The sequence below is a fragment of the Plecotus auritus genome (genome assembly GCF_963455305.1).
Source record: "Plecotus auritus genome assembly, chromosome: 5".
Lineage (NCBI taxonomy): Eukaryota > Metazoa > Chordata > Mammalia > Chiroptera > Vespertilionidae > Plecotus > Plecotus auritus.
The window spans coordinates 33,490,629-33,504,179 of record NC_137776.1 but is presented as its reverse complement, the minus strand read 5'-3'; the positions used below and the strand labels follow the sequence as shown (position 1 = coordinate 33,504,179).

General features: G+C 49.5%; 1 protein-coding gene across 2 annotated transcripts in view; it reads right to left on the bottom strand.

Annotated features, from left to right (window-relative positions):
• The window catches only part of DIS3L2 (DIS3 like 3'-5' exoribonuclease 2), a 344,024-nt gene that overhangs the window by 72,860 nt on the left and 257,613 nt on the right, over nucleotides 1–13,551 (bottom strand). The gene's annotated exons all lie outside the window — the stretch shown is intronic.

The window sequence follows — 13,551 nt, the reverse complement described above, 5'->3', positions numbered from 1 at the left end:
AAACTGATCCAATGTGGAAGCTGCTGCCCTCAGCGAGCTCAGCCTCTACCAGGCTTGGACTGGGCAGGCATAGAGTCTCCAGACGTCTCTGAGCACAGGGGCTCAGGCAAAGCCAAGCAGGAGACTAAGGTGAAGGGCCTTAGGAGGCTTTTTCATTAGTTTGGGTAAGTGGTCATCAATGTCAAAACTCGGAAAGAGAAGAAGGGATAGATGCCAAAGATGTGCAGATGGGGAGTCTGTGGGTTTGGTAATGGATGTGATGTGGGATGAGGGAAAAGGTGGGGCACCTAGAAACAGAGAGCAGGATGCAGGAGAAAGAAAAAGCCAATTTCAACTTGTTCTCTTTGGGGCATCGATGTAGAAACAAAGGCCCAGAACAGTATTTCTCAACCTCAGCACTATTGGGCTAATTCATTGTTGTGGGGTTGTACTGTGCACTGTGAGCTGTTTAGCAGTATCCTTCAACTCTACCCGTTAGCACCTCTCCCCAGCCCTGAGTTGACAACCAAACCATCTCTAGACATTGCCAAATGTCCTCTGCAGTTATCGGAGCAGATTGAGATCCACTGGGCTCGAAGCAGACAAACCTGAGTTGAGCAGTGCTACTGCTGAGGGATGGGTTACCACTGATCCGTATTTTATCCTTTCAGTTTGTCTCTATTTTTTATAATGAGCATTTATTACTTTTAAAACAAAAATAAAATAAACCTTAAACTATTCGGGGGACTCCTGAGCCTGAGGTGCAGGGAGGAGACCTGGATGATGCCATGTTGCAGGTAGTAGGGTATAGCCCTGGGGCAATGACTGGTTTGGAGGTGGGGAGATGGCCTCCCGGACCTGAAAGAAAGAGAAGGCCGTATTCTCTACAAACTCCTTCATATTGGGGAACAAAAAGAAAAGCTGGATGCTGAAAACAAACAAAAACAAGAGAACTCAAAAAGATAGGAGAAAATTCAAGAGTGTCCACTGTTAGAAAGAGCAGGAGACAGGGTGGAAGAAAGGGGTGCTTAGAAGCAGCAACAGACACACTTCATCGCCCTTGGGATGAGACAGACGCTGTTTCTATACTATCCATACAACTACTTCATCACACAGCAACGTATGAGGCAGGTGTTTTATTATCCTCACTCTGCAAACAAGGAAACTAAGGCACAGACCCATTAAGTGACCTGCTAGAGAATGAATGGCAAAGCCAGGAACTGAGCCCAGGCAGTCCAGCCTCAGAGCCCGCTATGCTATGTCAGATGCCACCTGGACGTCGAGTAGGATGAAAACAAAGGAAAAGACCTTGTATTGAGCATCTGCTGATGGGTGAGCTTTATGAAGGCTATTTTAGGGGGGGGGGGAATATGGTACAGGCTGGGTAGATTTCAGGCATGTGCTACAGACGGATTACAGAGACACTGTCATCCGGCAGCCAGAGCTCTGCCTTCCACTGGCCTCTCACACTCCGTGTGCCATTCAAAAAGCAGCATCTTCTGTGTGAGGCATATGTGGGAAAGTTTGGGAAATTTGGGGTTAGGACAGGTGGACAGCTAGCAAGCAAGCAGTGGCGGCAACGTGTGGATGGCTGATTCCACAAGGATGGAAGGACAGGGATGTTGGTGTTTGTAGGGTGAGGGGAGAAGCCAGTACAAAAGGAGGACTGACGGTGCCGGAGAACAAATGGGTCCTGAGCCAAAGGACTCCAGTAGGTGACCCATCCACGAGAGAGGAGCAGGGACCTGGAGGAAAGGTGGGAAGGATAGGGGAGGCAAGAAAGGCGATCTTGAGGGGAAGAGGCAAGCCAAGAGCACTCGGATCAGATATTCCCACCCTATGGAGCCAAGCAGAAGGCAAAGAACGAGGTCCTGAGTGGGATTCAAAGGCATGAGGAAAGTGGAAGAGCCCTGCGATCAATGCCAGTTCTTAAAACTTATCATCTGTAACCTGGCAGAATTGGAAGTCTACACTCCTTATCAGAGCTCCCTAACAACACACGCTGCCTGCACTATCTCAGTTTGAGCCACTTCTTCCTAACAGGCAACTTGGCTCCTTCAGTTGGTTTCCTTATCCACCAATACCCATCTTAACAGCACACATGAACACCACCAGATCTGTGACTAATGAGAAGTTTCCTATAATGCTTGCATCCCAGAAAACCTGTACTGCCCTTCTTTTTGAACCCACAACGGGTTGATGTGAAAGTCCTGAAGAGCCATTGAGAACTATCCGGCCATGTGACAGTGGCCTCAGGCAGCAGAACCTATCCTGCTTTAACACAATCCAGTGATTCTGGAATCACCCTGACACAGGGACTAAAAAAATTGAGGCCAGGGAAACTAGCCTAAAACCACCTTGTGGGGAGGCAGCAGAGAAGCAAGGATGTCCCCCACAGCCTCACAGAGAGGACAGTAGGGAAAGAAGGACCAGGAATGGGGGCTCCCAGGGGCAGCATGCCTAACAGCAAGGGAGGAAGGCCTTTCTGGAAGGTACACCTCATTAATTTCCAATTTGGAAGCTGTATTCACATCAACGCCCCGTCCATAACCAGGGCCAGTGGCAGAAGACTAAAGGACAAAGTTTTTCACGGAAAAAGTGAAAAAGCCATGAGGAGCTTCATAAATAAAACCCTTCAGAGAGGAGATCATGTCCTTCCTCTGTCCTTTGCTTAATCACAGGACTTGGGTCACTGGCTGTCTACAGGTGGCAAGCTTCCCGCATTCATTCGAGGACATCACTGTTTAGAATGTCAGACTGAATTCTGTGCCAATGCCTACTGAAGGCATATGATGAGGAGGAAAACCTGGTCAGAATGGAGCAAACACTCTATCTCATGACCTACTTTCTGGCCCCAGGTAGGACAGGAAATAACAACACTGCTGTGGACAGCACTTCGGAGTATCTGGCCCTGGCCCCTAGTGAATAACCTTTCACAGTTTCTTGAACACATTTGGGAGGACTGCATTATTCAGCCCATTTCACAGTTGAGAAAATAGGCTGGGAAAAAGCTTCTAAGTGGCAGCCACGAGCAGATCTATGTCTAAAGACTTAAGGCTCAAAATCTAGTGTTACTTGTGTTATATTTTAGCTAAAGGTCACATAACAGACAAAGATGGTGGAGTAAAGGAAAGGAAGTATGCCTCATATACCAGCCTTCCATATATTATAGATACCACGTTGTGAGGACACCATATCCTTGGAAATCTTTAATTCTATTTAAATACATTATAAAATTTATCTTCTAAAAAATGTCAGTGCTTCATTAAGACATTTCTGGTTCAAAAACTGCTAATGGGTAAATTTGTAATTTTAAGTAAGTAGGTGCAAAATTACTTCTACAGCAGTTCTGTTTTCCTGTAAATTTTTTTTTTTTTTTTAAGTATTAGAAAGAGCCCTATCTGGTTTGGCTCAGTGGATAGAGCATCGGCCTGCGGACCAAAGGGTCCCGGGTTAGATTCCGGTCAAGGGCACCTACCTTGGTTGCAGGCTCCTCCCCAGCCCAGGCCCTAGTTGGGGCTCCTGCAGGAGGCAACCAGTCTATGTGTTTCTCTCACATTGATATTCTCTCTGCCTTTCCCTCTCTCTTTCACTTTCTCTAAAAATCAATGGAAAAATATCCTCAGTTGAGGAATTAAAAAAAAAGAAGTATTAGGAAGAAACATTTTCCTGACTGGAATAAAACCATTCTGAGGTGGCCAGGGGTGGGGGTGGGGAATTTATGCTGCTTGGAACACAAGGCAATCGTGGGGGGGGGGGGGGGCACAGCGGTGAGAAAAGTCCAAGGGGCCAAGAAGAACATGCCTGAAAAGGGACTGGGCAGAAAAAGGAGGGCTTGAAGGAAGCTAGGAGAGACCAACATGTTTGTGATGGGGGCCTTGGGACTGCAGTGGGGAGAGGCAGTGGGGTGGTGGCTGGCTCAGGAGCAAGCAAGGATCCCCTAGGCTAGTGGTCGGCAAACTCATTAGTCAACAGAGCTAAACATCAACAGTACCACAATTGAAATTTCTTTTGAGAGTCAAATTTCTTAAATTTAAACTTTTTCTAACGCCACTTCTTCAAAATAGACTCGCCCAGGCCGTGGTATTTTGTGGAAGAGCCACACTCAAGGGGCCAAAGAGCCGCATGTGGCTCACGAGCCGCAGTTTGCCGACCACTGCCCTAGGCCTACTCCTTGGACTAGGCCCACAGTGATTAAGTAAGGTGCAGGTCACTTTTTAAAGAAAGAGAAGACTTCGGTGAGATTAGAGAGTAAAAAACAAGATGGAAGAACCATCAGCAACTCACTTCCATTTAGACCCAGCTGTGTCCTTTCCTACTGTGTGGAGAGGCCCTGAGGCACACTAGGCCCACCAGAATGCACGGAGGAGGGGCCTGTGCTTGGGCCATGCATTTGCCAGCCTGTTCTAGTTTATAAGGCAGTTTGTTTATGTGTTAGAATTTTCTGCAAGTGTTAGAATTTTTTTTGCATAAAAAAAAAAAGCCCGAGTAAACCGTGAGCTCTTCTGTCTCACGTCACCTGCCATCAGCCTAGTCTGCCAACCCCCAGACAATAATCGGGCCCCTTTCCGTCATGACCTGTCTAAAGGTCAACTGTCTAAACTTCCAAGCCTAAAAGGAAGGAAATGAGGGAATTTCCTTAAGTGTTTGCCTTGCAACTGTAGAAAATGGCAGGAATGTGAGAGGAACCTCAGGTCCCGGATGTGGTTAGGAGACAAGAATTCCATTTCTATGACAGTGGGTGAGGCCCCAAGCCTGAGCAACCCTGGAAAAGTGTTCCTTTTACCATGACAGTTGCATGAGGGTGGGGAGGGGCAGTGGGAATCTCAGGTTGGTAGTTAGGCTGGGAGGTCTAAGGAACTAGGGAAGGAAGTTAAAGGTGGGGGAGAGGGTGGGAAATGTTGGAGAACCACGGAGAAAGCCTTCTGAGGACTGGCTTCAGACAGACACAGGAAACACAAAAGCAGATTTCTAAGACCAGTGATGTTAGCTCAATCCCAGCTTTTCTTTCTCTTTAAAAATTAATAAATTATATATATACTAGAGGCCCGGTGCATGAAATTCGTGCACGGGGCGGGAGGGGGGGGTGTCCTGCAGCCCAGCCTGCACCCTCTCCAATCTGGGACCCCTCGAGGGATGTCCAACTGCCCGTTTAGGCCTGATACCTGTGGGCAGTCAGACATCCCTCTCACAATCCAGGACTGCTGGCTCCTAACTGTTTGCCTGCCTGCCTTCCTGATTGCCCCTAACCGCTTCTGCCTGCCAGCCTGATTACCCCCTAACCACTCCCCTGCCAGCCTGATTGATGCCTAACTGCTCTCCTGCCAGCCTGTTTGCCCCTAACTGCCCTCTCCTGCAGGCCTGGTCACCCCTAAATGCCCTCCCCTGCAGGCCTGGTCCCCCCAACTGCTCTCCCCTACAGGCCTGGTTCCCCCCCAACTTCCCTCCCCTGCAGGCCTGGTCACCCCTAACTGCCCTCCCCTGCAGGCCTGGTCCCCCCCAATTGCTCTCCCCTGCAGGCCTGGGTCCCTCCCAACTGCCTTTCCCTGCAGGCCTGGTCGCCCCCAACTTCCCTCCTCTGCCGGCTTGGTCACCCCTAACTGCCCTCCCCTGCAGGCTTGATCGCCCCCAACTGCCCTCCCTTGCAGGCCTGGTCCCTCCCAACTACCCTCCCCTGCTGGCCTGATCTCCCACAACTGTCGTCCCTTGCAGGCCTGGTCCCTTCCAACTACTCTCCCCTGCTGGCCTGATCGCACACAACTGCCCTCTCTTGCTGGCCATCTTGTGGTGGCCATCTTGTGTCCACATGGGGGCAGGATCTTTGACCATATGGGGGCAGCCATCTTGTGTGTTGGAGTGATGGTCAATCTGCATATTATTCTTTTATTATATAGGTGATTATATATATAATTGATCTCAGAGAGGGAGAGAGAAATAGAAACATCAATGATGAGAATCATCGATTAGCTCTCCTTTGCATGCCCCCCCCAACCCCCACCAGGGATGAAGCCCACAACCCAGGCATGTGCCCTGACTGGGAATCGAACCATGACCTCCTGGTTGATAGGCTGGCACTCAACCACTGAGCGACACTGGCAGGGCAGAACCAGCCTTTCAACAAGACCAACCTAAACCAGCTCTCATGAACAGAGGTCCAGCTTTTCTTAAAGACACCCATCAAAGTGATGTGTTATGTTGTTAACTAACTTCAGGGCTCAAGTCCTTAAGATTTAAGTCAAGTTCACTATTAATAACTATTAAAATGCAGGAGAAAAGATGATTAAAAATCATTTTTAGCAGGACAGTCTTATAAATAAACTAGAGGCTAGGTGCACGAAATTTGTGCACGGGATGGGGGTGTCCCTCAGCCCAGCCTGCACCCTCTCCAATCTGGGACCCCTCGAGGGATGTCCGACTGCCCATTTAGGCCCGATCCCACCACCGGGATCGGGCCTAAACAGGCAGTCGGACATCCCTCTCACAATCCAGGACTGCTGGCTCCAAACTGTTTGCCTGCCTGCCTTCCTGATTGCCCCTAACCGCTTCTGCCTGCCAGCCTGATCACCCCTAACCACTCCCCTGCCAGCCTGATTGATGTCTAACTGCTCCCCTGCCAGCCTGTTTTCCCCTAACTGCCTCCCCTGCAGGCCTGGTCACCCCTAACTGCCCTCCCCTGCAGGCCTAGTCACCCTTAACTGCCCTCCCTTGCTGGCCATCTTGTGGTGGCCATCTTGTGTCCACATGGGGGCAGGATCTTTGACCACATGGGGCAGCCATCTTGTGTATTGGAGTGATGGTCAATCTGCATATTACTCTTTTATTAGATAGGATAGAGGCCTGGTGCATGGGTGGGGACCAGCTGGTTTGGCCTGAAGGGTGTCCCGGATCAGGGTGGGGGTTCCCTTGGGGCGTGCGGCGGCCAGGGCGAGGGGCCTGTGGTGGTTGTCAGGCCGGCCACGCCCCCTGGTGACCCAAGCAGAGGCCCTGGTATCTGGGGTTTATTTATCTTCTACAATTGAAACTTTGTAGCCTGGAGTGGAGCCAAGGCTTCTGCTTGCTCCGTGGCGGCAGCCATTTTTGGGGGAGATTTATGTATCTTCTATAATTGAAACTTTGTAGCCTTAAGCGGAGGCCTGGGCCTGCCAGGGTGTGTGGAAAGCTTGGCTTCCTCCATCACCAGGGGCAACCCTAGCCTCCTGCTCTTTCCAGCTCCGTGGCTGCTGCCATTTCTGTTTGGTTTATGTATCTTCTATCATTGAAACTTTGTAGCCTTGAGTGGAAGCCTAGGCCAGCAAGGGCAGGCGGAAAGCTTGGCTTCCTCCATTGCCAGGGAAACCCAAGCCTCCCTCCTGCTCTCTGTGGCTGTAGCCATCTTGGTTGAATTTATTTGCATATTCGCTCCTGATTGGCCAGTGGGCATGGCTTGTGGGTGTAGCAGAGTGATGGTTAATTTGCATATTACTCTTTTATTAGATAGGATAGGATTGCTCATCATCCTTCTACAGCATGACAATCTCCAGAGCATGATATTCAAAGACCTCACCGACTCCTCCACTACTACATGACCATCTGCCACCATTCTCTAGTCCCCTAAGCCCCTACTCTTGCCACTGAAGGGTTTATTTGTCCTCACACTTCTGAGACTTTGCATATGGTTTTCTCTCTTCTTAGACTGTTCTTCCCTCATCTCCTCCACTATGAATCCTACTTATTCTTTAAGATCCAGCTAAAATACCACTTCTTCCATGAAACTGTTGTTAGTCCTTCATTCATTCATTTAGTGATTAGTCATTAAATATTTGCTCTGTTCAATACAACTACATATGTACTGAAATAGAAACAGGTCATAATTTTCTCCTGATGGTGGATTTATAGGAGATCCTTTTTCTTCTCCTTTTCCCACCTGTATTTAAGTTTTCTGCTGTGAATGCATATCACCATTGTAGTAAGAATTATTTTGAGGTTCTTTTCCTGTTTTTTGTTTTCTTTTAAATAAATAGATGAGAGAGATTGGAGTTTGTTTGTAGGCTGTATGGGAAGGCAAATAGAAAAGGAGATATTGAAGACAGGAAAGAGGAACAGATTTTTAGAGTCAGGTCATGAAGGAAGTGGGAGACTTAAAACCCAAACCCCAGGTGAGGGAATTGCTCCCAATCCTATATAATAAAGATGTAATATGCAAATGGTCGTTACACCGTGAAGCGTAACGACCAGATCACGGATCAGTGCGAGGGTGGGGCAGTGAGCTACAAGCGAGTGGCAGAGAGCTACAGGAGGGGGCAGGGCAGCAAGCTATGGAGGGGGCAGGGAGAGCTGTAGGAGGGTGGGGCAGCGGGCGGAGAACTACTGGAGGGTGGCAGCGAGCTACTGGCGCACAGATTCGTGCGCAGGGCTACTAGTAGGACTATAAGAACCACTAACTCGCAAGCCTCGAGGGAGTGAAGATTGGGGGCCCCTGCTGTAGTCTGGGAATGGTGCAGGGTAGACAGCCTACAAAGGTGCTCAGATAGGAGGGCCCCATTCTCCCTGTCAGAACCCATTTTCCCGCCTCTCCATCCCTACAGCACCTGTCATCTGCACTTGGGAGCCATTTGTACACAGATCTATTGTCCCATTAGAGTTTAACATCCTTATAAGCAGAGCCCATTGTTAACTAATCTCTTCCCCCTCCACACCACAGTGGCATGTAACCCTCTAAAATGCTCAGAAATGATTTCATAAAGTGAATTGCATATCTGTTTTCGCAGTTCTTTGTTGAGTTGGTCTGCTTAATTAGAATGGCATTCCCCTTGGTAAGGCATTTTTATCCACAGCAGCTTTCTCAGCCCTCTTTAGCCCTATCCTGGGAGTTGAGAAGGACCTTCCACAGCTCACGTCAGAAAGAATCGATGATTCTCATGACTCCTCCACAGAGGTTCACTCCACTGCCTCCCATGCTCTCCCTGCCGCTGCCACCCATGGAAATCCTATGAAATGTGAAAAATAAAATAATATGCTTTCCGGGGTCATCATGGTGTCTGCAGCCAGCTCACAGAGCCAAAGTTCATGAGCACCATTGTGTGACTTGGGGCTTCAGTTAGTGGTAAAGAAATACACTGTTTTGCATCATCCTTGAGCACTACAATGGGAGTCTTGCCCAAGAAGCTCCAGTGAGAGGCAGTAGCTTCAAAGGCTGCTTCTTGAGAGTAATAGAGAAGTTACCAGAATGCCCATCTCTAGTCCTTAGCAGAAGCAGGACAGACTTGCTTTATCTCAGGCATATAAAGACCACTGGGGACCAGAGGAGTCTTTGGAAAACTGCTGTGTTCTTGGTCCCCTGTGTCCCAGTTTGCTAATGAAGGCCCCAGGCAATTAGAGGCTTCCCTACGGTCACTTCAAGGTAACAGCAGACTGAACCATGGACACTGATTTTGCTGTGAATCCTTGAGACAATTATGGAAGATACATAAATCCCCCCAAAAATCGCTGCCGCCACGGAGCAAGCAGAAGGCTTGGCTCCGCTCCAGGCTACAAAGTTTCAATTGTAGAAGATAAATAAACCCCAGATACCAGGGCCTCTGCTTGGGTCGCCAGGGGGCGTGGCTGGCCTGACAACCACCACAGGCCCCTCGCCCAGGCAGCCGCACGCCCCAAGGGAACCCCCACCCTGATCCGGGACACCCTTCAGGCCAAACCAGCTGGCCCCCACCCATGCACCAGGCCTCTATCCTATCTAATAAAAGAGCAATATGCAGATTGACCATCACTCCAACACACAAGATGGCTGCCCCATGTGGTCAAAGATCCTGCCCCCATGTGGACACAAGATGGCCACCACAAGATGGCCAGCAAGGGAGGGCAGTTGGGAGGGACCAGGCCTGCAAGGGAGGGCAGTTGGGGGCGATCAAGCCTGCAGGGGAGGGCAGTTAGGGGTGACCAAGCCAGCAGAGGAGGGAAGTTGGGGGCGACCAGGCCTGCAGGGAAAGGCAGTTGGGAGGGACCCAGGCCTGCAGGGGAGAGAAGTTGGGGGAGACCAGACCTGCAGGGGAGGGCAGTTAGGGGTGACCAGGCCTGCAGGGGAGGGCAGTTAGGGGAAAACAGGCTGGCAGGGGAGCAGTTAGACATCAATCAGACTGGCAGGGGAGTGGTTAGGGGTGATCAGGCTGGCAGGCAGAAGCGGTTAGGGGCAATCAGGAAGGCAGTCAGGTGAACAGTTGGGAGCCAGCAGTCCTGGATTGTGAGAGGGATGTCCGACTGCCTGTTTAGGCCCGATCCCGGTGGTGGGATCGGGCCTTAATGGGCAGTCGGACATCCCTCGAGGGGTCCCAGATTGGAGAGGGTGCAGGCTGGGCTGAGGGAATTTCGTGCACTGGGCCTCTAGTCCTATATAATAAAGAGCTAATATGCAAATGGTCATCACGCCATCACGCTATAAAGGCTCAGACGCTCAACACTGGGAAGAGAGGAATGGGGACCAGCTAGGTACAAATGAGCTCGTGAGAGAGGAATGGGGACCAGCCAAGCACAAATGAGCTCACAAGAGAGGAATGGGGACCAGCCAGGCACAATGAGCTTGCGAGAGAGGAATGGGGACCAGCCAGGCTGCGGCCCGTGAGAGGGACAGCTGCACGCCCCGCGGTCCTGGGTGCCAGTAACTGCGCCTGCGGCCCAGGAGTGGGACAATCCGCATGCCCCACGGTCCCAGCAGTCCCAGGTGCCAGCGGCTGTGTCTGCACCTGCAGCCCGGGAGAGGGACAAGCTGCTCGCCCTGCGGTCCGGGGCGCCTGAGGCTGTGGTCCAGGTGAAGCCACCCACCCATGTTTCCCTGTGGTTGCAGCCGGCCTGGGTCTTGGATGCCTGCGACTGGCTAGAGGAGGGAATCCTGGTCCTGGGTGTGGGGCAAGGCAGAGGAGGTTAGGGGCGATCAGGCAGACAGGCAGGCGAGCCATTAGGAGCCAGCAGTCCCAGATTGCAAGAGGCGGCCGGACATCCCCCTAGGGGTCCCGGATTGGAGATGGTGCAGGCCTGGCTGAAGGGACCCTCCCCCCCCCGCCCCCCCCCCCCCCCAGTGCATGAATTTCACGCACTGGGCCTCTAGTAGTGTAATGAGACCAGATTCAGCTTTAGAAAGTCATCTAACACCACTGGGGAGAGGACTTGAACAGTTTCTCTTAGCCATTCCAGAGGAGGATGACAAGGACTTGAGTAGGACAGTGACTGTGGTGACAGAAAAGAGAGGAGTGACTAGAGACACTTTGCAAAGGTAGAGCTGCTAGCACTTAGAACTGCTGGGATCTGGCAGATGAGAAGCAGGCCAGAGGCTGAGAGTCTAAGTGGTTTGGAAGATGCTGATGCCGGTAACAGATCTAGAAAAGGTGGGGCTTGAACTCAGGCTGCAGCAGGAGATGTTTTACTGAATGAAAAGAGGTGAAGGGATGAGGAAAGGCAGAGGGGAATTTTGACTCTCTTAAGTGGGGACTTCAGCAGATCAAGCTGGCTGGTTTCCCTGATTTCCAAGGAGAACTGAAAGTCTCCTGGGGGAATGGTGGATCTTGAAGGAAAGAGGAGTGGAAGACCAAGTTGAAGGCTGGAGTCAAGAATAAAAGTTTGAAACAGCTACACTGGCAATAAAAGAATTCTTAAGTAGCACATTGAAGGTCCAGCTAAAGAAAGACATTGTAGTTCCGCTACAGTGTCCAATATTCAAAATGGTGGGTGTTAGGCAGGGACAGGAAAGATTTTCCTAGACCTCCAAGGAATGGAGAGACTTGAAGGATGTTCTAAGGTGGCAGTTAGGAAAGTGCAACCTTGAGTGAAGTCAAGTCATGGAAGCTGGAGTGGGGAGCTGCTACATAGTGGAGAGCTCAGTTATGCAATAAAAACCAGCTTTTCCCAAAGCAGAGATGCTCTAGGAAGCGAGAAGAGACTCTAGTCCCAAGCAGACTCTGTAGTTCATGCATTTCTAGCAGTGAAGACAGGGAGAAAAGGAAAAAAAAAATCCCAATGTGAAGACTTTTTAGATTTTTTTCTGAATAAGAGACTAGAGAGTTTTGTGTTTGTTTGTTTTTTAAGAGACGTAATACCTAATTTCTAACTTAGAAGGATCATTCTGACTGCTGAGTAGAGAGAAAATGAGTGGGGCAGAAGTAGAAGCCAGGAGAACAGTTAGGAAGCCAGTGCTGGCTGCCTCCTGCATGTCCCCAACCAGGGATTGAGCCTGCAACCTGGGCATGTGCCCTTGACCAGGGGGATGGTAGCTTGGACCCAGGTGACAATGCTGGTAGTGGTAAGGAAAGGAACAGATTCTAGAGGTAGTTTAGATGATAAAACCGAGGGGATTCACTGGTGGATTGGATGTAAGAGGTGAGAGAAAGATCAAAGTCAATAATGACATTGTGGTTTTTGGATACGTAAACGGCTGAAATAGGATTGTTGTTACTGATTAAGGTTGAAGTGGGCAACTTCTGGAGTATACCCTCACATTCTAACTTAGAAAGAGCAATGGCAGGGATATTGCTAGAAAGGCAAGCTGTGAAGAGCTACTATAATTGTGAGACACTTCCTTCAGTATTCCGAACTGTGACCCTGAGATATTACAGTTTTAAGATCAAAGAACTTAGTTATCAAGTCAGATTCATTGCTTCTGACCTCCTTTAAAATGTAAGATAGATGTTTTTACAGAAGTTACTTAAAATTAAGATGCCTCTGATGAGTGGGGCACTTAGGTATGGTCTCTGTTTTGTAGGACCTTAGTGCCAAGTGAGACAGAGTGCCAGAGGTGTTCAGAATATAACAAGGGCACTGGACTAACATGGTCGAAGTGGATTTCATGGTACCCAAGTTGGAGCTTACAAAGCACAAGGTTCAGTTGGGCTTGTTTTCCATATGACAATATATAGTCACAAATATCTAGATCAGAGAACAATGCCCTCACCACTAATATGTGAGAAAAATGCCAAAAACAGATCCTTCAGAATTTACTGATCTAAAAATCTGGGTGCTGGATTAATGAAAGCATGTATGACCAAGATTTTCTGCTGGATGTTTAAAAAAACCTAGTGGGTATTTAAATAAAAATATCCTTTCTATAGCTGACCATGCCTACTCCAGAAAATAAGACTTCCCGCAGGCTAAGGAAAACTACAAAACATTCTCCACTTCGTCTCCAGGTGAGACTGGCACCATGTAGCAGAGGTACGATGCTGTTGGCCCTGCTCCGATTCCTAAGTTCCAGGGCTTAGAAGCCATCACTACACACAAACCATCACTACACACAAACCATCACTACACACAACCCAGCCTCAGGCTTTGGCCACCCTCCTCCTCAATTATTCAGGGTCCCTACTGGCCTGCTGGCTCCCTAACCCTCCCACCTGCCCCCCACCGCATCCCCACCCCATTTCATGCATCTTGACTGTAAGATGGGTGAGGAATGTCCAGCCCTTGGGCTGCATAAGGCCCGAGAAATCATTTGGTCTGGCCTTGACAAGACATTAGGAGTTAATTAAATGTTTAACCAAATATAACAGGATAACTTTTAAAAATATATATTTTTATTGATTTCAGAGAGGAAGGGAGAGGGAGAGAGAGAGA